Below are 23,845 nucleotides of genomic sequence, written 5' to 3'. Positions count from 1 at the left end.
CATACTTGTCCCTGCCAGATCAATTGCTGCCAGGGGAGACATCTGTGCCACTACAGACTTTGCCCCTGCTGCTGCCATTCCATGCTTTCCTCCTCCCTCCACTGACCAGTCATATGGACAGCGTTTCTTGAGTTTACAATAATTTACCTCATGATGTACAACTCCCCTGCCCTCATCCCATACAACAGTAAATAAATAAGAAGAACCTGGATAGCTGCATTCTCTGCCAGAACAGCAGCCATAGCCTGCCTGGGCATAACACGCAGCAAGCCATATTGCCTCAAAATACTCCCTTTCCTTGCTATCTGTCTCTGCTATAATTGCCACTCTCTTCAGCTTGCATCTCTGTGAAACAAAGACAGTAGGAATTGTCAGCCTGTTCCCCTCCCCATTCTTAGCCATCCCCTCAGCCTTATCCCTGGAAACTGAACGCCTTCCTCCTCCAGTGCTTCTCCCCCTATTTAGCCACAGTATATTCTCTTTCCACTGCTCCCTGAACTGAGTGGTGGTTTGTAATTACTGGTTGGCAGCTCCGCAGCTGCAGGCGTCTGCCATGAACGGAGTCCTCCCTCTTGTAATCACTTGCTGCTGTGCTTCCCCACCCCCACCCCTCAGCTGCCTCTTTGCGCTCTCCTGACAGCTTTCCTCACAGCTCTGTGGGTGCCTCCCCACTGTGGGAAGGACTGCATAATCTCTTTCCACATGGATTTCCCAGCAGCTGTGATTGCACAGAGCAGCCCAGAGGGAAAGGAGGAAAGCTGCTCTCTTCCCTCCTCTCACCCCTGACCGTGAGGAGTCACAGTTCTTGGAAAGGGAAGTGGAAGGAGATAACTTTGAGGTCAATAGACTGAAGAGCAACAAAGCCCTGCTGAGCATGAAAAGGCAGCAGATTTTCCCTCGAGGCTGGTTTACCCTGGCATTTTACTTTCCCTATGGCAGAATGGTCTTTTAGTTCACTTCCACCTCTGGAATTAAGCAGAGATTTAGAGATCAAGCTGAAAGTTAGGAAAGAAACCCCAGGATAAGGCAAGACTCTTTCCTTACCTCAGACTTTTCACCTCAGGGTATACTTACAATAACAGCTGGCATAGAAGCAGGCTAATCTAAAGGAGTCCTTTTTCTACTCTCTGCAACATGTCCGTGTTAAACAAGATACCATGCACCAGCCTTCGCCAAGCTGTTTGGGATGGCAACTCCCATTAGCTCCAGCCAGCATAGCCAATAGTGAGTGATGATGGGAGTTGTAGTGCAAAACATCTGGAGGATGCCATTCATAGTCAGGCAAGAATTAAGGGGGGTAGGATTGCTGAGTTTCATTCAGTTCTTAAATGTTGGAGTTTGGATGCCACCATTGAACAAGTCTTTGCAAACTGGGCTGATCATTGCCCTGTTCTCAAGCACTTGCATCAGAAATTATTTTCTAAAAAAATGCTGTTTAAATTATCAAGGTACCTTTTAAGATAATCAAAAGGTATAGGGTGGAGGTCCGATTCACATAAATGGGACCTTCCTCATAAGCCTAATTCCTTAGAGGGGAGAGGGAGAAAGGGGGAGATAAAGATGCAGCCTTAAATGAAATTTTAAAAACGCTAATAACACACACTCCTAGCTAATTCATTTGCTGGCTCTATGATAAGGATAGCTAAAGAGTCTCTTATGCAATTTAGGCCACAATCCTAAAGCTGACCAAAGGCTGGCTGAAGGGTCTTAGGATGAATTCTGGGGTGGAGAAGAGTTTTGCCAGTACACTGGCTCTGCAAACATAGAGATAGCACCAGTGAAGGGAATGGAAAAATGTCAATGGGACGGATTTTTTTTGGGGGGGGGGAGGAAAGAAGGGGAAAGCTGCACCTACCACACACCTTGTGCTGTGACTGGAGCAAGACAACAGAACTTAAGAAGTGGTGGTCCCCTCACCTTAGAATTCCTTGTTTAGCCATTTTCTGTGGACACAAATTGTGTGCCTCCCTCTACCCAGGTGAACAGCAGTTAGGCTTTGTCAGAGCCCTCCTTTTATTCTGCACCTTGGCCACTCTCTAAGACTCAGTATAACCACACTGTACAATCAGGAGAAAACTCTGGTTCAAATGAGATCTATGAACAGGATTTCTCACCATTAAAAAAACCTATTTTTTAGCAGTATCAATAGTAGCTGCAAGGGCCTCCGTTTGGATTGGAGCCATAGTATGGATGGAGGCTTACCCATTACACCCACCCACACTTAGTTACTTTACCAATTAAAGTTCCCCCAAGCTGTTAAATATCTGTATGTTTTGCTCGGCAGGGCAAATAGCAGCTTCAGTGTATGTCTACACCAGGGTGTAAAATTGGGGAAACAATATGTGGGGAATGGGGTTAAGCCTTTATTCCCCCAGTCCTATCTGTGGTCCTAATCCAAATTGTTACACACACACAAACACCTGCTATTAACACTTTAAAAAAACATCTAGTTTGGCTATCAGCTACTAGGGAGTAGTAGTAAGAGCTCTTTGCCTGTTTGTCAGTGCCCACAGGAGTCAATTAAGGTGAAGAGGCAATGCTGCTGGTCATAATACTAACACATTATCTTTATTATTATTATATAATGGAAGATATTTCTGTTAATAGTTGTAACCATTTCCTTTTGCTAAGCAGCTCTTTGCATTTCCCAGTCACTTTTATAAAATACATAAACAGCCTGGGGAGGGGGAAGGGACCATAGGTCAGTGACAGAGCATATGCTTTGCACGCAGAAGGTCCCAAGTTTGATCTCTGGCTTCTCCAGTTAAAGCATGGGTTCTCAACAAGGGGGGAATTCCCCCCTGGGGGGGAATTTTAGGGTTCCAGGGGGGGAATTGGGACCACTATTCAGCAAAGTGTGATGTCCTGTAGATTATGTACAATCTGTAAAATTGTAGTTTGTTTTTAATTTAATCTGCAACATTCAATAAAGTTTATTGAATTCACAGATTAAAATCGATTCTTGAACATGCAGCATTATTTTCAATTGCAAAATTAAATTATTATTTAAAGACCAGAAAGTGCTCCAAGAAATTCTGTTACAATATAAACTAAGAAATTTTTCTCTCACGAGAAACACCACCGTCACTCGCGAAACGTCAACACACTATGACTATCTTGGGAAGGGGGGAATTATATTCTGAACAATGGTGAAAGGGGGAAATGGAGCAAAAAAGGTTGAGAACCACTGAGTTAAAGGATAAGATAGCTGGTGATGGGAATCTTTGCCTGAGGCCCAAGACAGTCACTGCCAGTCAGAGCAGACAATACTGGCCCAGATGGACAAATAGTCTGACCTGGCATAAGACCGTTTCGTGTGTCCCTGTATAGATAAATGCTAATTTATACAGTGAAGACAACAATCCTGAGACAATAGCCCTCTCTACATGAATGAGGAAACCCACTGTGTTTCAGCAGGTTAGTTCCCTTGCTAACTATTTTGAGTGGTTCACAGGTCATTTTGTTTCTCTGTGCCTGGAATCCCCCAACATGGCACCTCTGAGGCCCTTGCCAAGGCTTCCTGGCACCTCCCAATTTTTATTTGAAAATGAGAGGTTTTAGTTTTTTGGTTGTCTGAAGGTTGTCTGGGAGAGCATTTTCTGCTTTTGTGGGGGGATAATTTATCCTGAATAAAAAAACAAATGAAGGAAATCCAAGGATTATTCTCCCATTAATCATATGAACGAGAGCCAGTGTGGTGTAGTGGTTAAGGTGTTGGACTACGACCTGGGAGACCAGGGTTCGAATCCCCACACAGTCACTGCCTTTCAGCCTCAGAGGAAGGCAATGGTAAACCACCTCTGAATACTGCTTACCATGAAAACCGTATTCATAGGGTCACCCATAAGTCGGAATCGAACTGAAGGTAGCCCATTTCCTTTTCAATCATATGAACAGGCCTTAACTGCAGAGTATGTGACCCCAGAGGTGCTGGAAACAAAGGGCCCATTTCCAGTCAGCTGTGTCCTGTCCCTCCAATGACGGCTTGTAAATGGCTTGTATGCTACTTCACTGTTTGATCTGTTGTGGTTATTGGTGCCTGGTCCTTATACTGGAAAGTAAATCCTGACCTTCTCTGCTGAAAAATTATTATTACTATTATTATTATTATTAGTTTATATCCTGCCCTTCCTCCCAGTAGGAACCCAGGGCGGAAAATAACACTCCTGGTGCTGGAAAGCAACTCCGCCTGACAGCAGAGGCTGAAGAGGGAACCAAGGCAAGCAGGAGAGAGTCTTTTTTACATAATGGGAATTATCAACACCCAAGTTGGACACTCCATTTAATTACAAGCCTGTAATCAGCAGTGATTATTCCCTTAAATTCATTATGTCACAGCTTGGTGATATCTAGCTGGATCACATTGCCGTAAGAACTTCCACCCCCGCATCTAAAATGCTGACCCTTCATTGACTTCCACAGATAGAGGTGTACATGCATATAATTAGTTTTCTGCAATATCTAAAATCTAGATATTAGAACACTATGCATTTGTGAGTATGCCAGCCTGGATATTGCATGCATGTGAGCCAAGGTATGTCGCCCAATTCAAAGTTCTTACCTACATGGTCCTCCCTGTTATTTGCAGATGGGTTATTTGCAGATGGGATTGCATTGCGAGTTCGAACTAGTACATTAATAATTCTTTTTCTCTCTGACATCAATGTGGATATGGATGGCCAGGCCTTAGCCAAAGTCATTCTCTTCTGATGTCGTTGGAGGGATTTATTATAGCCTTGTGAGGATGTGGCTGGAGCAGGAAAAGAGAGATACAGCAAAATCAGACCTTATTTATACTCAATTTCTGGCATTGTGCAACTCCTGGGAATACCTGCATGGCAGCTGTTTGCATCAATGGCTGGGTGTGATAGCACAAATAGTGCTCCTGAAAAACACAGAGATGCATTTTCACATGGAGCACCCCATGCTGAATGTAAGAAGCTGACTGTGTGGAGGAGTGCACAGCCTGTTCTGGTTCTATCAGTGGTGTGGGAAGCCAGTAACCATCAGCACAGACTGAACTCCCTAGAGAGGATAAAGTGAGACTGGGCATGCTCAGTTCCTGAAGGAAGCAAAGAGGGGCTGTTAAACCACTCTGTGAGAGTCCTGTTTCTCTGAAGTATTTGGCTGAGGCTATTCTCAGGTTGTTGTTGCTGTTTTCCAGAACAGGCCTAGCAAACCTTGGAGAAGTTTGATACTGACAGCACTGGGCACCTATTGTTGTTTTCAGTGTAGCTGACCAAGAGCCATGCTATTTTGGGAAGAGTGCAGCAGCACTGTAAACACATTATTATTAGAGCTGCAACTTGATTTTAAAAACATCTTAACTGATTAACTGAGTTTTAGTGGATAAGCTGGTTATCTATTGAATGTGCATATTAATGAAAATATTTATGAAGCAAGAAGTATACTTCCAGAGGATCAGCTATCCTGGACTTGATTCCAACCAATAGAGATGATTTGGTGGATGAAGTGGCAGTTATGGGAACTCTGGGGGAAAGGGACCACACCATACTTGAATTCTTGATTTTAACAGAAGCGAAAGCTGAGAGTAGCCATATGCGCACCCTGGACTTCAGGAAAGCTGATTTTAATAAACTTAGAACAATTGTAAGTACGGTTCCATGGCAAGCCACCCTAATGACAAAAGGAGTCCAAGATGGGTGGGAGTTTCTAAAAAAGGAAATTCTAAAAGCGCAATGGCAAGCAATTCCAATAAGGAAAAAAGAGGGGAAACAACAGAAGAAGTCAATGTGGCTTCACAAAAACCTTAGAGATGACCTGAAAACAAAAAAGGGCACATACAGGAAGTGGAAAGAAGGCCAGGCCACAAAGGAAGAGTACAGGCAGGTATCACGGAATTGCAGGGATGGTGTCAGGAAGGCTAAAGCTGAGAATGAGGGATGCTAAAAGCAACAAAAAGGCTTTCTTCAGGTATGTCCATTGTAAAAGACAGAGAAAAGAAATGGTGGCACAGCTACTCAATGGGGATGGCAAAATGATAACACAGCCTTTCCCAACCGGTGTGCCTCCAGATGTTGTTGGACCACAACTCCCATCAGCCTCAGTCATTGGCAATGCTGGCTGAGGCTGATGGGAGTTGTAGTCCAACAACATCTGGAGGCACACTGGTTGGGAAAGGCTGTGACAACAGATGACAAAGAAAAGGCAGAAGTGCTCAATTCCTACTTTGGCTCAGTCTTCTCCCAAAAAAGGGTCTATGACCCTCCCGGGAAACATGAAGGGGCAGGATTGGAACTTGAGATTGATAGACAAATGGTCAAGGAATACCTAATCACTTTGAACGAGTTCAAATCTCCAGGGCCCGATAAACTGCATCCTAGATTATTGAAGGAACTGGCTGAAGAACTCTCAGAACCGCTGTCTATTATCTTTGCGAGATCATGGAGGACTGGTGAAGTGCCGGATGACTGGAGGAGAGCTAATGTTGTCCCTATCTTCAAAAAGGGCAAAAAGGAGGAACCAGGGAACTACAGACCAGTCAGCCTAACATCAACCCCTGGAAAAACTCTGGAGCAGATTATAAAGCAGTCAATCTGTAAGCACCTTGAAAGCAATGCAGTGATTACTAGCAGCCAGCATGGTTTTATGAAGAACAAATCCTGCCAAACTAATCTCATCTCATTTTTTGATCGGGTAACCTCCCTTGTAGACTGTGGGAATGCTGTGGACATAATATACCGTATATTCCGGCATATAAGATGACTTTTTAACCCAGGAAAATCTTCTCAAAAGTTGGGGGTCGTCTTATATGCCCAGTCGTCTTATACGCCAGAATATACGGTATTTCTCCTGCTCGCAGCCTGGCCTGGCGTCCCCTCCCCTGAGGGGAATCCCCATTGCTCCTCCATCCCCGCCATCTCCGCCTCCTCCACTGCGGCGAAGGCAGCGCCCTGCGTGGCCTCCTCCGCCTCCTCCTCCGTCGCAAAATGGCGGCCGGGGTGGGGAGCAGCAGCAGCAGCAGCCTCCCCGCGTCCTTCTCTTCCGTGGCGGCCTCGCCTGCGCCGCCTCCCACCGCTGCTCCTCCGCCCGCGGCTGCTCAGGCGAGCGACGGGGCCGCGGTGGCGGCGGCTGCTCCTCCTCGGGCGGCCAACGGCGGGCCGCTTTCGCTGCTCTCGTCGCCAAAGGCCGCGCCAGCGCCTCCACTGACGCACAACCACCGGGCGGCGGCAGCAGCAGCGGGAGGCGGCAGAGGCAGGAACCCGCTGCCGACAGCTGCCCCTGCGGCCTCCTCCTCGGCGCCCTCCGCCGCCGCCTCTGCCTCCGGCCCGCTGGCGCCACGGGAGCCGGCCTACAACTGGCAGGCGACGAAGCCGACGGTGAAGGAGTGCTTCGCCTTCCTCTTCAACAACGAGGTGCTCAGCGACGTCCACTTCTTGGTGGGCAAAGGCCGCGCCGGGGCGCAGCGCATCCCTGCCCACAGGTCGGTGCGGGCTATGGGGCGAGGGGGCGCTGGCCACGCAGGGAAGAAAGGGGAGAGGGATGCTGGCTTTTTAAACGGGGATCAGGGTCAAAAGTTGGGGGGGTCGTCTTATACGCCCAGTCGTCTTATACGCCGGAATATACGGTATCTCAACTTCAGCAAAGCTTTTGACAAAGTGCCCATGATATTCTGATTAGCAAGCTAGCTAAATGTGGGCTGGATGAAGCAACTATCAGATGAATCCACAGTTGGCTCCAGAATCATACTCAAAGAGTGCTTATCAATGGTTCATTCTCAAACTGGGTGGAAGTAATGAGTGGGGTACCACAGGGCTCGGTCCTGGGCCCAGGGCTCTTCAACATTTTTATTAACGACTTGGATGAGGAGGTACAAAGCACGCTTATCAAATCTGCAGATGATACAAAGTTGGGGGGCATAGCTAATACCGTGGAAGACAGAAACAAAATTCCAAGGGACCTTGATAGGCTGGAGCATCGGGCTGAAAACAACAGAATGAAATTCAACAGGGATAAATGCAAAGTTCCACACTTACGAAAAAGAAACCAAATGCACAGTTATGTGAGAAGGATCTTGGAATTGTTGCTGATCACAAGCTGAATATGAGCCAACAGTGTGATGTGGCTGCAAAAAAGGATACTTCTATATTAGGCTGCATTAACAGAAGTATAGTTTCCAAATCGCGTGAAGTACTTGTTCCCCTCTATTCAGCACTGGTTAGGCCTCATCTTGAATACTGCATCCAGTTCTGGTCTCCGCACTTCAAGAAGGATGCAGACAAACTGGAACGGGTTCAGAGAAGGGCAACAAAGATGATCAGGGGACTGGAAACAAAGCCCTATGAGGAGAGACTAAAAGAACTGGGCATGTTTAGCCTGGAGAAGAGAAGACTGAGGGGAGATATGATAGCACTCTTCAAGTACATGAAAGGTTGTCACATAGAGGAGGGACGGGATCTCTCCTTGATCGTCCCAGAGTACAGGACACGGAATAATGGGCTCAAGTTACACGAAACCAGGTTTTGACTGGACATCAGGAAAAACTTCCTAACTGTTAGAGCCATACGACAATGGAACCAATTTCCTAGTGGGCTCTCCAACACTGGAGGCATTCAAGAGGCAGCTGGACAACCACCTGTCAGGAATGCTTTGATTTGGATTCCTGCATTGAGCAGGGGGTTGGACTCGATGGCCTTATAGGCCCCTTCCAACTCTACTATTCTATGATTCTACGATCTTAAAAGAGGCATCCCTTCCCATGTAAGTAAAAAGTGTGCCTTTTATGATATCTGCCACCTGCAGTTTTGATAGGAACTTTTTTAAAACAATTTAAATCTGTTGCCAATTAATCAGGGTACTTTTTTGGGAAAAAACATTTTTCAATCTAACCAACTGATTTATTAAACTTTGACCTAATTGTTATGCATATTCTCCCAATGCCATACATGGAACCATCTTGGTATCCAGATTGCTCAATCTTGGAATTTGCAGATTTTCATAACTACCAACTATGTTTTTAAATGCAGAGGTAATCGCTTCTGACTAGATTTCCACTACCTATATAAACTCCAGTAAGCGTTAAGACCCAGTTGAGAGTGATCAGTAGGTTGCCTTCAAACTATACATAATACAAATTATCAAGAATCTAGGAGCAGGCACAGTACCATGCAAACCTTCTCATTAGCACTTCCTGTTTATTCTTGGGCTGCTGCAGGGCTGCTGTGGAAGGTCATTCTGGTTTCCTGTAGCTATTGTTTTTCACTGCTAAAACTGCCACCCAGTCAATAAAATTGAGAGACAATTATTCCTGAAGTAGAAGAAGCTGCCTGTTCCTCTTGTCCCAGGGTCGTTAGCACTGATTATTATATCTCCTAAATATTCCTAGTCCCTGCAAGTTATTGTAGTGACCAGGAGAACTATTACTGGAAGTAGAGAGGGGAGTTTGATGGATTGGGCTTCTGCTTGTGAAAGTACTGAGCATTTGAGAAGGAAGGTTTGGCTGAACATAATTTTAGGGATCTGAAACAGTGGTTATCAGGTCTCTCAGCCAACAGAATATGCAGCCAACTAAAGGCAAGATAAAGCAAGTAAGGAGTGCAAATGAGTGGTGAAAGAATGTGGAAGTGCAGAGGAAAGGAAACATTAGCAAGGACTTGGGGGACAATTTGAAGCTACAGCCAACAGGAGGTGGCTGCAGTGGTTGGAATATAGAGCTGGAACGAATGCCCTCTGCCCCCCCAGCCTCTCCTCTGCAAATGCTAATGCAGAATGTTTTTCAAAAGATTCACCAAAGTCTCAAATAGTCACTGAATACTTTAGTCAGCATGGATTTTTCACATTCCACAACGTTAATGGAAAATACCCTCATGCCATTCTGATGCTTCCCATAAGTTCATTTCAAAACAAAACCTTACAAAACATTTGTAAAAGTTTAAAAAATGCCTGGCTGCTTTTTAATTAATTCAATAATAGGCAAAAAACATTGTGGTTTAAGAATGTACCTATAGCCAACACATATTTCTATCAAACTTTTAAAAGCAGGAAAATTGGGCAGCTATAGTGAATGCACCAGGGGAGCATTTTTTATTTTATTTTTTGGTTTCTGGGGAGGAGGGAGGAAGAGAAACTTGAATCTGCAAAAAAGGCTGGTGGAGAGGTGACGGCCCAAGGATCCTTGCTGTGTAGTGGGCCTGTCCCCTCGCTGGATCGTCACCTTGTAGTGGTGAGTGGGCTTGCGTGTGCCAATGAATCCTATGAGCGATGCTGTTGGGAGTCATGTACTCCTGGCAGGGTCACCCATGGCGGTAAGATCAAGGGAGAGGAACCAGAAAAGAATGATCCGAGAATGTCCTCAATGGCAGAACAGGAGAAGGAGAACAATGTATATGTTAGGGGGTAGAGTGGGAGCTCCTCGGCCTCTTTTAAAATCTATGCCTAAGAAAGACAGAAAAAGGAACGAGGTGGGTCTTAAACTTTATTTTCAAGACAGGAAGGAAAGTAGCTTTGACACTTACAGCAAATAGAATGCCCTCAGGGGAAACAATTATGGTGTTTGCATTACAAAAGATCTCTGCAAGCCTGCAAACCGAGGGAGAGACAGAGACCACAAACACAATAGCTGAAATAGTTACAGGATAACTTGCTAGTCAGCTCCGCTCCTTTAAACAGGAATTAATGACTAGCTGGACGGAAATACTAGAAAATAAGCTGGGAGAGATGCGAACCAGATTAGATATGGTAGAAAACAAAACAACAGCGATTGAAGAAAAAATGGCAGAGGAGGAGGTCAAAGTTGAGACACTTAAAAAAGCACAGTTAGAAGCAAGACTCAAGCTGGAAGAACTGGAGAACAGAAATAGAAGCCCCAATCTGCATTTTCGTTATCTGGAAGAGGTGGAACAAGGAGACATAAAGAGGTTCTTAGTAAAATGGCTGACCTCTCTGCTCCCAGACTTCCAACTGAAGGAAGATTTGGAAAGAGCACATAGAGCATTGGGTGCTAAAAGGAAATAAGGACATAATAGTTTGTTTTTCTAAATACTCCAGAAAGGAAGAGCTGCTTTGTCGTCTGAGAGACCTAGGTGAACTAAAGTTTAAAGATACAGTGATACTGGCACTACAGGATTTAGCACCAGAAACTCTGCAGAGACAGAGGAAATTGAGGCCGTATACATTGGTGCTGCAAAAAGCTGGTTTAAAATACTATTGGGGCTTCCCATTTAAGTTGATTGTCCCATACAAGGGGACCACATATACAGCTACAACAGCAACAGAAGTCACCAAACTTCTAAAAATCCTACACCTGGACCTGCCAGAAAGATCGGAAACAGGGGAAGAAGAAGTTAATGAGAGAGTAGAGAGAGCTGGTGAAGAAGATGAATGGGAAGTGGTAAGGAGGAAGAAACCACATAGAGAACGGCAGGACAGACAATGGGGAGGAGCTCCTTTTTGCAACAATAACTCCACTGCACAATGCAACCTCAGAGATCTGCCTACCAGGAAGCGTTAAGGAAGAACCAGCAATATAGAAGTACATCCATCAAGCATGTAATTAGTAAAGTGTGAAAACATGATGTTCCAAGAGTTAATAGGAAAGCACAAAAAGAAAAGAAAAAAATAAAGGGGAAAAAAGAAAAAAAGGGGGCAGTAAAAGAGGAAAGGAAGGCCCTTGAGTTTTATAAATAACTTTATAGAGAGAGGCTGGGAGAGTCTCCTGTTTTGCATGGCTGATCTATGCATTAATAGATCAGATTGTCCTTTTTTAGTTTTAACTCTTTCTTTTCAGTTCAAGGTATTTGAAATTTAGTTGTAAGTTAATAAGTAGTGCCTCTGGAGTAAATAATACTTCATTTCTTTGTTAAGGAATTAAACAGGCAGTTCAACGCAGTTACGTAACCGCAAATGTAGCCACACCTCCGGTTAAGGGGTAAGGCGAAGTTTTAGGTAATAGGTATACTTAGTATTGGGTTTGTAAGGGGAATTGGGGAAGGAAAGGGGGGGGAAGAGAAGAACAGTAAGGTATATAGAATTTGAAAGGAATAATAGAACAGGAGGAGGAATGGAACAAATGAACACAAATAATTTGTTGAGAGTGACTTCACTGAACATAAAATGGCTGGGGACCTCGATTAAGTGTACTAGGTTGCAAAAAATGATAAGGGACATACAACCAAAAGTATTAATGTTACAGGAGACTCACAAAGCTAAATTAACAGATGGGTTTCTAAACAATAAACAATGGAAATATAAATTCTTGGCTAAGGGATCTGGTAAAGCAAGAGGGGTAGCATTGCTTATTCGTGAATCACTGGACTTTATGCCCAGTAGAAAAGTTATAGATGCGAAGGGGAGGTATGTTTTTGTAGAAGGAATCTTAGACTCTCAAACAATGTATGTGTTACAACGGCTGTGAAGGTGGATAAAGGCTGCAGCAGATAAAAGACTTCCAATCATCATGGTATCCATGCCATTGGATCAAAGCCTTTTTCTGTCAAGATTGTGTGTTGATCGTCGTGCACCGATCTCCCCACATAAAACAAATTCACGCACTGGCGTCTTCCAACTGAAACAAAACAAAAGCCCCATGGCGATTAGCGAATGGCGACGGGGGCAGGACTATGAAATCCGGAAGCCCCTAGTCATGGACCAGCACATGGGCGGTGGATACAGACTCAGTCATCCTGACTCAAGGACCGAGGCAGTTGAGTAGTTCAGCAGCTATATCCACGACTGAGCAGTCCTATACAGGATCCACTCTGCTCACCCCATATGGGGAGGGGGCTAGAAAATGTGCCCTAAACATAGTCTGCCTCATCTCTCACCGCATCCAGTGGGGTCACCACTTAGCAGTCGCAAAAGACAATTGAATTTTGGAACATGGAATATACGGACATTGCTGGACAATACAGATAGTGAACATCCTGAATGCAGGACTGCCATCATTTTGAGGGAGTTGAGACGTTTTAAGATTGACATAGCAGCACTCCAAGAAAATTATCCTCCTGGGTGATTTCAATGCAAGAGTTGGGCATGATTTTGATGTATGGCCAGAAATGTTTGGGAAAGAAGGAGTTGGCAATATCAACCTGAATGGAATTCTACTTCTGACTAAATGTGCAGAGCATAATCTTGTTATTACAAACACACTCTTTCGCCAGAAAGAGAAATTTAAAACATCATGGAAGCACCCTCGGTCGAAACACTGGCATCCCCTGGACTACATAATTATCCATGCCAGAGATCGTCATGATGTACTCCTCACTAGGGCCATGACGAGTGCTGGACAGATCAGCAATTAATTTGATCCACTATGGCCATTAATATTGTTCCTCAACGTAGGCTCTAAGGAAGAAAACCAAGGCGTAAAATGAACATCCACGTCCTTCAAGATCCTATTAAGCGAGCTTGCTTTCAAACAACTCTCAAGAAACATCTACCTACGGAACTCCCTGGAAACGTCAAGGAACACTGGATTAAACTGAAGACTTCCATTATTGCAGCATGTGAACAAACTATCGGATACCAAACTAAGAAACATCAGGACTGGTTTGATGAGAATGATAGTGAGATTGAACATATCATTGACAAGAAAAGGAAAGCCTTCCAGATATGGCAAAAATACATTAACTGTGCTGCTAAGAAAAACATCTATGCCAGTGCAAAGGCTGAGGTCCAAAGAAGAACTAGAGAACTTAAGAACACCTGGTGGATAAAGAAAGCTCAAGAAATCCAGCATTTTGCAGATGCTCATGATGCACGGGGCTTTCTTAATGCCACAAAGGCCATCTACGGGCCAACAAATTATGGTACCAAACTTCTAAAGGATAAAGAATCTATTGCACTGCGTTGGAAAGAGCATTACAACAACCTCCTTAATCGTAACTCTTATGTGGCTGGTGAGATCTTCTTGCAAATTCCACAACAACAAATTAGAGATGAGCTTGCAGTATCCCCTAATTTGGATGAAGTCAGTAAAGCCATCAATCAAATGAAGAACAACAAAGATAGCGGACCTGATGGGATTCCTGCTGAAGTCTTTAAAGACGGTGGGCCTAAACTTACACAACAACTTCATAAGCTCATTGAAAAAATCTGGATGAGGGAGGAGATCCCGGAAGACTTTAGGGATGCCATAATTATCACTCTTTTCAAGAAGGGTGATACAACAGATTGTGGGAACTACTGAGGCATCTCCCTTCTAGCTACCGCAGATAAAATCCTTGCAAGGATCCTCACAAATCGCCTCCTACCTATCTCAGAAGACATCCTCCCTGAATCCCAAAATGGTTTCCACCCTTCCAGGGGGACAGTGGACATGATCTTCACTGCACGACAGCTTCAAGAAAAATGCAGGGAGCAAAACCGACCTCTGTATATGGCGTTTATTGATCTGACTAAGGCCTTTGATACTGTAAATGTCTCCACACATTCAGAGGAAGATCTTCAAACTATCCTAAATGTCTTTGCAGAAGCATATGAAAAGCTTGGCTTCTTGCTTAACATCAAAAAAACCAAAGTGCTTCATCAGCAGGTATGAACCAATCCCTCTGTAGCACCATCAATCCAGCTTAATGGTGCAACGCTGGAAAATGTTGATCACTTTTCTTATCTTCGCAGCCATCTCTCTGTAAAAGCTGACATCAACGCTGAAATTCAGCATTGTCTGAGCTCTGCGAGTGCCGCATTCTCCTAAATAAAACGTAGAGTGTTCGAGGATCGGGATATTCGCAGGGAGACCAAAATGCTTATTTACAAAGCCATTGTACTACCGACCTTACTGTATGCCTGTGAAACATGGACCATCTATAAACGCCATTCCCAACTTCTTGAAAGATACCACCAATGCTGCCTCTGGAAAATTCTGCAAATTACTTGGGAAGATAGGCGGACTAATGTTAGCGTATTGGAAGAAGCAAAGACTACCAGTGTTGAAACAATGATCCTTTAACATCAACTTTGCTGGACCGGCCATGTTGTTCGAATGCCTGATCACCGTCTTCCAAAGCAGCTACTTTATTCCCAACTTAAGGATGGAAAACGGAATATCGGTGGACAGCAAAAGAGGTTTAAAGATGTTCTTAAAGCTAAACTAAAAAAATGTAACATGAGCATCGAGAACTGGGAAGCTTTGGCCCATGAGCGTCCCAATTGGAGGTCGGCCATTATCAAAGGTGCTATGGACTTTGAAGAAGCATGCGTACAGGGAGAAAGGGACAAATGAGCTAAGCAGAAGGCACGTCAAGCAAATCCTCATCGTGACCATCTTCCATCTGGAAACCTATGTCCTCACTGTGGGAGGCTGTGTGGATCCAGAATTAGCCTCCACAGTCACTTACGGACCCACTGTTAAAGACCTTACCCTGGAAGACAATCTTACTCGGCCACGAGTGATCGCCAATGAATGAATGAGTAGGCCTGTGTTCCTGGCCCCCACATACAAGTAAGTCCAGTGGACTTTACCTTCCTCATGCAGACTTATGGATGCATCACACGGCTGCCAAAGACTGGAAAGAGGACTGTTACAGAGAAGGCTTAGATGATACACCAGTCAGGAAGCTAGATAACAACTGCAACAGAAAATGCTTCATTCCACCCAGATACGACTAAGTCCAGTGGCCAGGGTTGTGGCTGTTAGCCACATGAAAATGTTTGTACGTAGACATAGAAAATGTAGGCACCTGCTATGTATACAGAAAATAGTTCAGAAAAGGAGATCTGTGGGCTTGCATTTCATCACATCCACCCGCAGCAGCAGCAGCAGCAGAATTGCGAGTGGTGGCTCTTAAAACACCTAGTTACCAATCCTTACCATTCTCTGAATGGAAACTCTAGCAGTTTTGTTGTTGTTATGTGCCTTCAAGTCGACCACGACCTATGGCGACCCTATGAATCAGCGACCTCCAAGAGCATCTGTCATGAACCACCCTGCTCAGATCTTGTATGTTCAGGTCTGTAGCTTCCTTTATGGAATCAATCCATCTCTTGTTTGGCCTTCCTCTTTTCCTACTCCCTTCTGTTTTTCCCAGCATTATTGTCATTTTAAAATTCTAAAGCTCACAATATAGATGTGTGTGCGTGCGTGTGTGTGTGAGCATGTGTGTGAGTGTGTGTGTGTGAGAGAGAAAGAGAGAGAGAGAGAGAGAGAGAGAGAACTTGAGGCTGTGGTATTTTCCCGCTCTCTCAGCCAGGCAGCAAGCAGCCATTAACACTAAATGCCTTCTAAAAGCAATTTGATAGAGAATCTCATCTGCTTTCCCACATGTTATCTCTTTTAGGCCTTCTTCATTTTGTCTAAACCCTCCCCACTTCTACATCTTCACTTCTTTACTAAAAGAGGAAGGCTACACAAGCCCTTCCTTTTATAAAAATCAAATGAGCCAGTACCTTTTTATCAACACTGTTTTACCCAGCAGGATCTTGAAGCAAATGACAGCAACCTAGTAACGATGCAGCACTACCATGGCAACCAACTCCACACAGGAGGGGTGCAACAGAATCCTTGCTTAAGATGGGACTGGAGGCCGTTAAAAAAAAGTGTTACAGACAGTGACTATTTAAAAAGGAACACAAAGCATCTTAAATATTCAGTGGTAAAAGAAAAGCACCACTCAATTAAGTGCAGAATTATGGCATAACAGGAATTCCTCATTTGTGAACCCCAGAGGCAATATCAGAGGTAAAGCAGGTAAGTGGTGATGAGCTAGGCCCAGCCCTGAGAGCAGACAATAGAGTTGGCCTGTTTTCCCTGTAGGAAGTAAAATATACCTTGTGTGAACTCCACTGCTGCAAGAAAAGCAAGAGGGTCACCTAGCACGATAGAATGAAAGCAAGACCCTTAAGAGGCTTTCTCCACGTTGAAATCCTTGAGCATGAAAAAGACAGCTGTGCGGTCTATAGTCCAGGGGTGGCCAATGTGGTTCCCTCTGTTAAGTAGCATTTAGGCTGTAGATCATCACTGAGCAGGGCCGGCGCCAGGCATGCCAGGGCCCTTGGGTACCAGCCTGCCCTGGGCCCCTCCGCTCCCCTTCTGCAATCCGCGGAACTTAAGCATCCGCGGACCGCAAGACAGGAGCTTCCATGCCACCTGCCATCCCCCCGCTATCCCCCCGCTTCACCTACCTTTCAGTTGTTTTTTGCAGCACGCACAAGTTTGCCATCAATCAAGATGGCGGCCGAGGTTTCCTTAAGAGGCTGAAGCCTCTGCCGCCATATTGGTTGATGGCAGCAATGCGTGAGTGTAGCATTGTGTCATTGACACAAAAAGTGTGTTAGAGGTGGATTTATACTGGACCACCCACACATCATTCTGCTTTATTAGTTGTTCTGTGATGCTTCACTAGTTGTTATTGCATTATTGATACCTGGAGGAGCACTCCTGCACTATAGTGCAACAAAAGCAGGACAAAAAATAAACTGGAACATTTGTAGTATAAAAAATTACAGGATTTCAGCAGGAAGTTATGGGACATGCACTGATTGGAACCAAAGCAGCATGGCGCCCCAAAACATTTGCACATGCAAACAATATTGAAAGCAGGATTGCGTACAACTGTCTCAATACCATCATAAGCACCAATATATGAAGGCCCAATCAAAAAGATGGTATGGAAGGGCCCTTAGAAAGAGCATGAACTGTTCTTTTTGCTACTACCTTTTGAGTATGAAATGTACATTTGTGAACATCCTGGTGCCCACAGCCATCTCTAGCATAAATAGTGCCCTGGGTTTTCTTCTCCACTCCCCCCCCATGCACATCTGTGCTCAGTTTTTCAGGGTTTATGGGGCCCGGTGCAGGTATGATGTTGGGGCCCTGTTGCTGCCCCCTACAAGGCCCCATGCACGTGTGTACAAAGCTAGAGGCCACATGTGAGAATTATTGCATGCACGGACTACACGTGAGAATTCTTGCCTGCAGGGCAATTCTTCTTGCCCTGGAATCAAGCAGAATGAGGGATGTGTGTGTTTTTTTTACATGAGGATAAGGAAATAGGGATCAGGCTGTGCTTCTTCTGAGTACCTCCTCCAAATTCCAACCCACTTCTGGAAGAGCTTTTTTCTGCTTCCTGGGGCTGTCTCGCATGTCTTGTATTTGTGGCCTGCTGTTGACCTTCTCCACTACTCGCACAGGAAGGATTCCTCCCTTAAGGCCTGGCCTCACACCATTCCTTTGCCTTTCCCTGTGCTAACTGTCACAGAAGATTACTCTCCAGGGGCATCTTGCCTTGAAATCTTAGATGGCATTCACTACTTGAACTCTTTCCCCAGCAGGCTTGGAGTTCCTTCTGTGACAAGAACAGACAACCTGCTCTGCCACAGAATCCCTCTTTAAAGCCTTTCTTGTCCCTTCTCATCTTACAACAAACTGTAACCAGGGCTACGTGGCCTTGGCCAGTCATGAGTCTGCCTTATTTCTATTGCTGTCCAGACATAAAAAAAGATTTTACCTTTCTGTGCTTGGCTTAGACTCCCTTACAGCTGGACTACAGGCCTAGCTAGTAATCAGGCCCCTCCCTTCCAGCCCTCCATGGACACATTTTACAGCCAGCTTAATCCATTCTGTTTCATATATACCTATGTAAAATATTTACTTCATAATGGCTGGGGAGAGGACGTATTTTGTCACAATTACATGTTGAGATTCAGCATAATCTTACACTCTAATACCATTTCTTTTTATGAAACCTTTAAACAAAATACCAAGAATTCTGGTGAGTACTGTGGCAGGGTCAGGGCAGGGATCAATGGCACACACAGGAACTGAGGGGGGGGTTGCTTTGTGGAAGCCTAGGGCAACTTGCCCCAGTTCCCCACCCCGAACCCAGGCAGCCCTGCAGGTTTGCAGTGTTACCAAGTTGTTTGGCTTGTGCAGGATTGCAAAACATAGCAAGGTAACAGGCCCTGCTACTGCCAGGCTTTTCCTCAGCAATGTCTATGAAAAGGATCCAGAGCAAGTTACCTCTTATTCGCTGCTTGACTTTCCATACACTGCTGCTCCTGTTCTAGGATCCCAATGAAGTTTCTGTCACGTTGCATGGGTGGTTCTCAAAGGATGACTTTCGTGGAGTTGTAGGCCTATATTCTTTATTATGTTCAACACACACACAAAATGGCTCCTGCTGCAAACTCTAGCCCCTGAGCCCAACACGTCCTCATCAGCTACAAGAAGTAGGCCCTCTGTTGGAATGGTATAACTAATCTTAAAGGGACAGTTTCCCCATGTAGTACAGTCTCTCAGGCTGTAGCTTCTTGTTCAGTCTCTTCCCTTACTACAGTACTTTGTTTTTAAGTTTGAAAACTACCATTGCCCCAAAATACAGAGCTGCAGTAACCATGTAACCAAACATAGTGTTATGAGCATGGGGGGTTGGAATGGATGATTCTTGTGGGTCACCTTTCCAGCCTCTGATTTGGAATCCTGTGCCTTGGAATGAGGAAGTCTCTGCTGGTCAAATGAGTCTTTTGTTAACCAAATAGATTGGCCAGGTAAGATAATGGGCCTAGCAATGGAGAATGGGCTAGGAAGACCCCTTTTGTCATTAAAACTCTAGAGGAGAGCCTCTCTCCCGCTGCTGGAAGCTAGCAGAAGTGTGCTTGTAGTTTTTAGTGTGTCTAGAGAATGGCTGGGGTAGCAGGCAGGCAGGGAGAGGCAGGCTCTCTGCACCATGGCTTTTGAGGTGCCTCCTGCAACCCAGATGGAAAAGCTAGATATTACTGCTGATGCGTTGAACCCCTCCATTCTTGAGCTCAGGTTGGAATGTGTGTAAATAAACAAACCATATTTCATAAAGACACCGCAGTCTCAGCTGACCTTCTTCCACAAAGGAAACCAAACCCTGGATGGGCGCAGGGACCCCCAAAATCTCACCGCTCTGAGATTGGGGGAGGCGCACAACAGTAGCAACTGCCTTGTATGCCAACCAGTTTTGTAGCACAAGTGAGGCTGTTACAACCTGCCGTGGTGTCTTGACAAGCGTTTTGACTGGGGTATTTGTGAAAATGTCTTCTAAAAAGCTATCTGGGGCTCAGAACAGAAACACAAAGCACAGCAACAGAGTCAGTTGCAGAAAGATGCAGGTAATATGAAACAGTTCATTTTGCCTTCTGAAGCAGTGGGTTCTTCATGCAATGATAGTGTGAATGTGAGGGTGCTCAACAAGGACAATGTAGATGATCCAGTTTCCATTAATATAGAAGATGGTGAGAGCTCAATGAGAGGCCTGCTGAAATAGTGAAAGAGAGGTTGGAACCCCAACTTACTATGCCTACCAATAGTAATGCATCTGGCATTTGTAGATATAGTGGTTTCCAATGGGCCAAGTGAAATCAAGGATACTGTTTTTGCTTTTTGCCACCCTAGCTCACTGCAGACAGTACATTAAAAAAACATACCCAGCTCAGATTAAAGCCCCCTCAGTTCGGCTTCCCAGACAACCGCCCAGCTCACCCAACCCTAAAGTTGGCCCTGTTGGTTCCTAATTCCAGCTACGTTAAAATCATGCACTTATTTCTATTCTCAGTCCAGGCAAGCAGGGCTGGTTCTAAAGGGCGGCCAGGTGGGGCACTGGCCCGATGGCCCCTGGAGCTACAGGGGGGCCCTCAGCCGCCCCTCCACTCCCCTTCCGCGATCCGCGGGCCCACACCCCCACCTACCTGTTTGCTGTCTTTTACCATTGCCCTTAACGAAGATGGCGGCCGCGGTTTCCCTAAAGTACTGAAGCCCCTGCCACCATCTTAGTTGATGGCAGAGATGTGCACACGTAGCACGCATGTGTGCCATCAACAAAGATGATGGCAGAGGCATCATCCCCTTAGGGAAACCGCGGCCATCATCTTCGTTAAGGGCAATGGTAAAAGACAGCAGACAGATAGGTGGGGGTGTGGGGGGCCTGCGTGTGTGCATGCGCACGTGTGTGCACACACACAGGCCGGGGCCCAGGGCAAGCTGATGCCCAAGGGCCCCGGCATTCCTGGAGCCGGCCCTGCAGGCAAGCAAGAGGCATTATCATAGTTCATGGTCACATTCCAGCCAGGAAAAACCATTTAAGGAGAGTATGGAGCAGACCTGGTAAGAGTTGTGGTTTGTTGAGGGGGGGATGGCCTAAGGAGAGTTCCAAGGGCCAGAAAGGCATGGGGAACCATCTTTCTGCCACCCTCAGGCTACAGTAATATACATCTGAATATAATGGGTATTTTGGTTCTCATAAACAGAGCAAGCATCAGTTTAAATGTTGGCAAGGGCAATAGTTTCTACATACAACAACCCCCATTGCTTATACATGTTATACCTTATACAATGTTCAAAATAAAGAGGCTACTCTTGATAGTCACAAGGGATTGCTGACAATCTCCCATTCTAGCCTCTTCACATAGCCAGAATCTCAGTTGTGCTTAAGGATACACAAAGAAAAATCCCCATTCTAGCTCACATTTGTACTTCCTTCACATTATAGTTCAGAGCACTTCGTCTTCTAATACTCTGGATTCATGTGTTCCTTGCAAAATAATATAAAAACAGCCAACTTTCACATCCCTGCATATTTTGTGTTTTTTGTCACCAGAGGGCAGGGGATTAACCGAGGGAGTAAGTTAGAGAGCAATGTTCTGATTCTTCCTCCAGTAATTTCTGGTCCCTATCAGGGCCGGCGCCAGGGGGTGGCCAGGTTGGGCTATGGCCGAGGGTCCCTGTGGCCCAGAGGGGGCCCTCCTTAGGGTGGGAGGGTAGCGCTCCCATTCTGTGATCCGCAGCAGTGTTGGCTCTCAAGGAATAGGCATGGTGCAGCTACTTTGCAAAACGCCAGAGGGCACCAGGGAGCTTGAACTGAAAAATTGCCTATTTGTTCCAGCATTTAAAGATAATTTAGTAAGTGCCACTAAAATAATGGAGCTTGGAGGTGACAAAGTTTGCCAAGTTTTAGACCAAGAAGAAGTGTGTTGTACTGCAACATTTAAAAATGGACTTTTGCATTTGGAATATTTTGAAACTATGCATGCAAATACAGCCAAAGAAACCAGTCCAGATGCAATTATTACATTCTATGATGTCTAAAATTCTTAAACACATTTTTATAATTTATTATATGGATGGTACACCCAGTGTTGATTAAAAATCTGGTTCTATAATCATCATTCTTTCCATCAGATACATGGTAACTGGAATGCTTCAATTTAGTCTGGCCATGTGCTTTTCTTTCAGCTTGCCTTTGTTAAAAATCAACTCTTTCTCCTGTCTCCCTTCTATGGCAATCTCTTTGAAGGTGATTAGGAGATTTGCATTTGAAGCACCTCTTCCTTTGTTTTTCAGTACCTTGCTGTGGCTTTACTGTAGGCTTTGGGGTATGACTCATCTCTCTATCCTGCCTTTGGTTGCTGTTTCTGCAGTCAGTAAAGTTTGCTTTTTCAGACAGCACTGTCTCTCTAGAGCACTGATTCTGGCTAAGCTTGCATGTCCCATTCTTCTATGCCAAACATGTAAACATCCAGAATCAGATCGAAAATCCACCAGTGGAAACATCTTCTACTATGGAGATTCTGTGATTACCTGGGCAAGTAAGAAACAAGAGACTGTAGCACTCTCTTCCACAGAAGCAGAGTATGTGTCCACTTCTGAAGCAAGCAGACAGCTGACATGGCTACTTGAACTGTTCAAAGATTTAGGCATCTCTATACCTGAGCCTGTCGTGATGCTTGAAGACAACCAAGGATGCATCAGACTCATGGAGTCAGAAGGGGTGAGTTCATGAACCAAGCACATAGACGTGAAGCACCATTTCATTAGATATACCTACCACAGAGGACTACTCAAGATGGAGTATTGTCCAATGGAAGACATGACTGCAGACACTCTGACGAAGGCATTGGGCAAAGCCAGATACTGCAAGCTACGAGACAAGATGAACCTCATGGGCTGAACCAAACACCCTTTCAGAAGGGGTGTTGGAAGTGGGGCAAGAGCAACTCCTGTTTGGGTTCTTTTGTTTGCATTCCAAAGGGAAGATAGAGTTAAGGTCCTCCAGCTGGCTAGGCTTGCCTACCTTTACCTGTGCTGTTCTCTACCTAACTTCCTTCCATTGTAAACTGGTATGTTCAGGGAAGCTTATTTGCCCCTCCTTCCTTTGTCTTCTTCTTCAACTGTCCAAGGAGAGAGGAGACATCTTTGTCTTTGCTCTCTCTCCTGAGCCATGAGGGCAATACCAAAGTCTGGGCATTGTGCCTCCACCTTAGTTAGTTAGTTAGAACTAGGTATGCCTTTCCTATCTACTATGTATTTCTATAAATAAAGTATCTGTTTTATTTTACTGAGTCTTAAGTTTCAGTGATCTAAATACAGGATAAAAGCCTGCTACTTAGGTAAATACACACACTGGCACACACGCATCTCTGACTGCTGACAATCTCTGCATACACAAATTTCCATAACAAGAGGCTTCCCTAAGGGGCTGATGCCCCTGCTGCCATCTTGGTTGATGGTAGGCATGCTCGCAGAGCACACATGTCATTTACAGGAGCAATAGAGATAGGTGGGATACGTGAGGGGTTGCACTCCAGTGCCACGGGCCCAGGGCAGGCTGGTGCCCAAGGGCCTAGGCATGCCTGGTGCCAGCCCTGATCCCTATTAACTTTGCATAATCCATCCTCTAATCCAACTTGCTGAGCTGCACTTTCTCGTTATCTATCATCAGCCTTACACACACACACACACAATGTGCAAGATACCTGTTTTCTTGCCGAAATACAACATACAGGAACAAGGATTCCTGTGTGATGATAATATTTGTTGAAGTATTAAAAGATGCTTTCAAACATAATCCTCCCTATCTTGATATGAACATTGTCATTTTATTTATTTATTTATTTAGAAATTTAATTGCTGTTCTTCACAAAACTC

At 45.0% G+C, this 23,845-nt stretch overlaps 1 protein-coding gene across 5 annotated transcripts in view; it reads right to left on the bottom strand.

The window, feature by feature from the left end:
- Positions 1–19,106, bottom strand: part of GPR61 (G protein-coupled receptor 61) — a 91,956-nt gene extending 72,850 nt beyond the window's left edge. For 2 of the 5 annotated variants that reach the window (XM_061632568.1, XM_061632571.1), the window contains exon 1: positions 18,917–19,106. The gene's annotated coding sequence lies outside the window, so the exon portion shown is untranslated. Of the gene's footprint in view, positions 1–4,565; positions 4,751–16,725; positions 16,768–18,916 lie in introns of all 5 variants that reach the window. The other 3 variants (XM_061632575.1, XM_061632573.1, XM_061632569.1) reach the window with 3 other exon arrangements.
- Positions 19,107–23,845: the final 4,739 nt, after the last annotated feature.

The sequence above is a fragment of the Rhineura floridana genome, chromosome 6 (genome assembly GCF_030035675.1).
Source record: "Rhineura floridana isolate rRhiFlo1 chromosome 6, rRhiFlo1.hap2, whole genome shotgun sequence".
Classification (NCBI taxonomy): domain Eukaryota; kingdom Metazoa; phylum Chordata; class Lepidosauria; order Squamata; family Rhineuridae; genus Rhineura; species Rhineura floridana.
The sequence above is the reverse complement of the archived record's forward strand: the minus strand, read 5'-3'. Positions and strand labels throughout refer to the sequence as shown.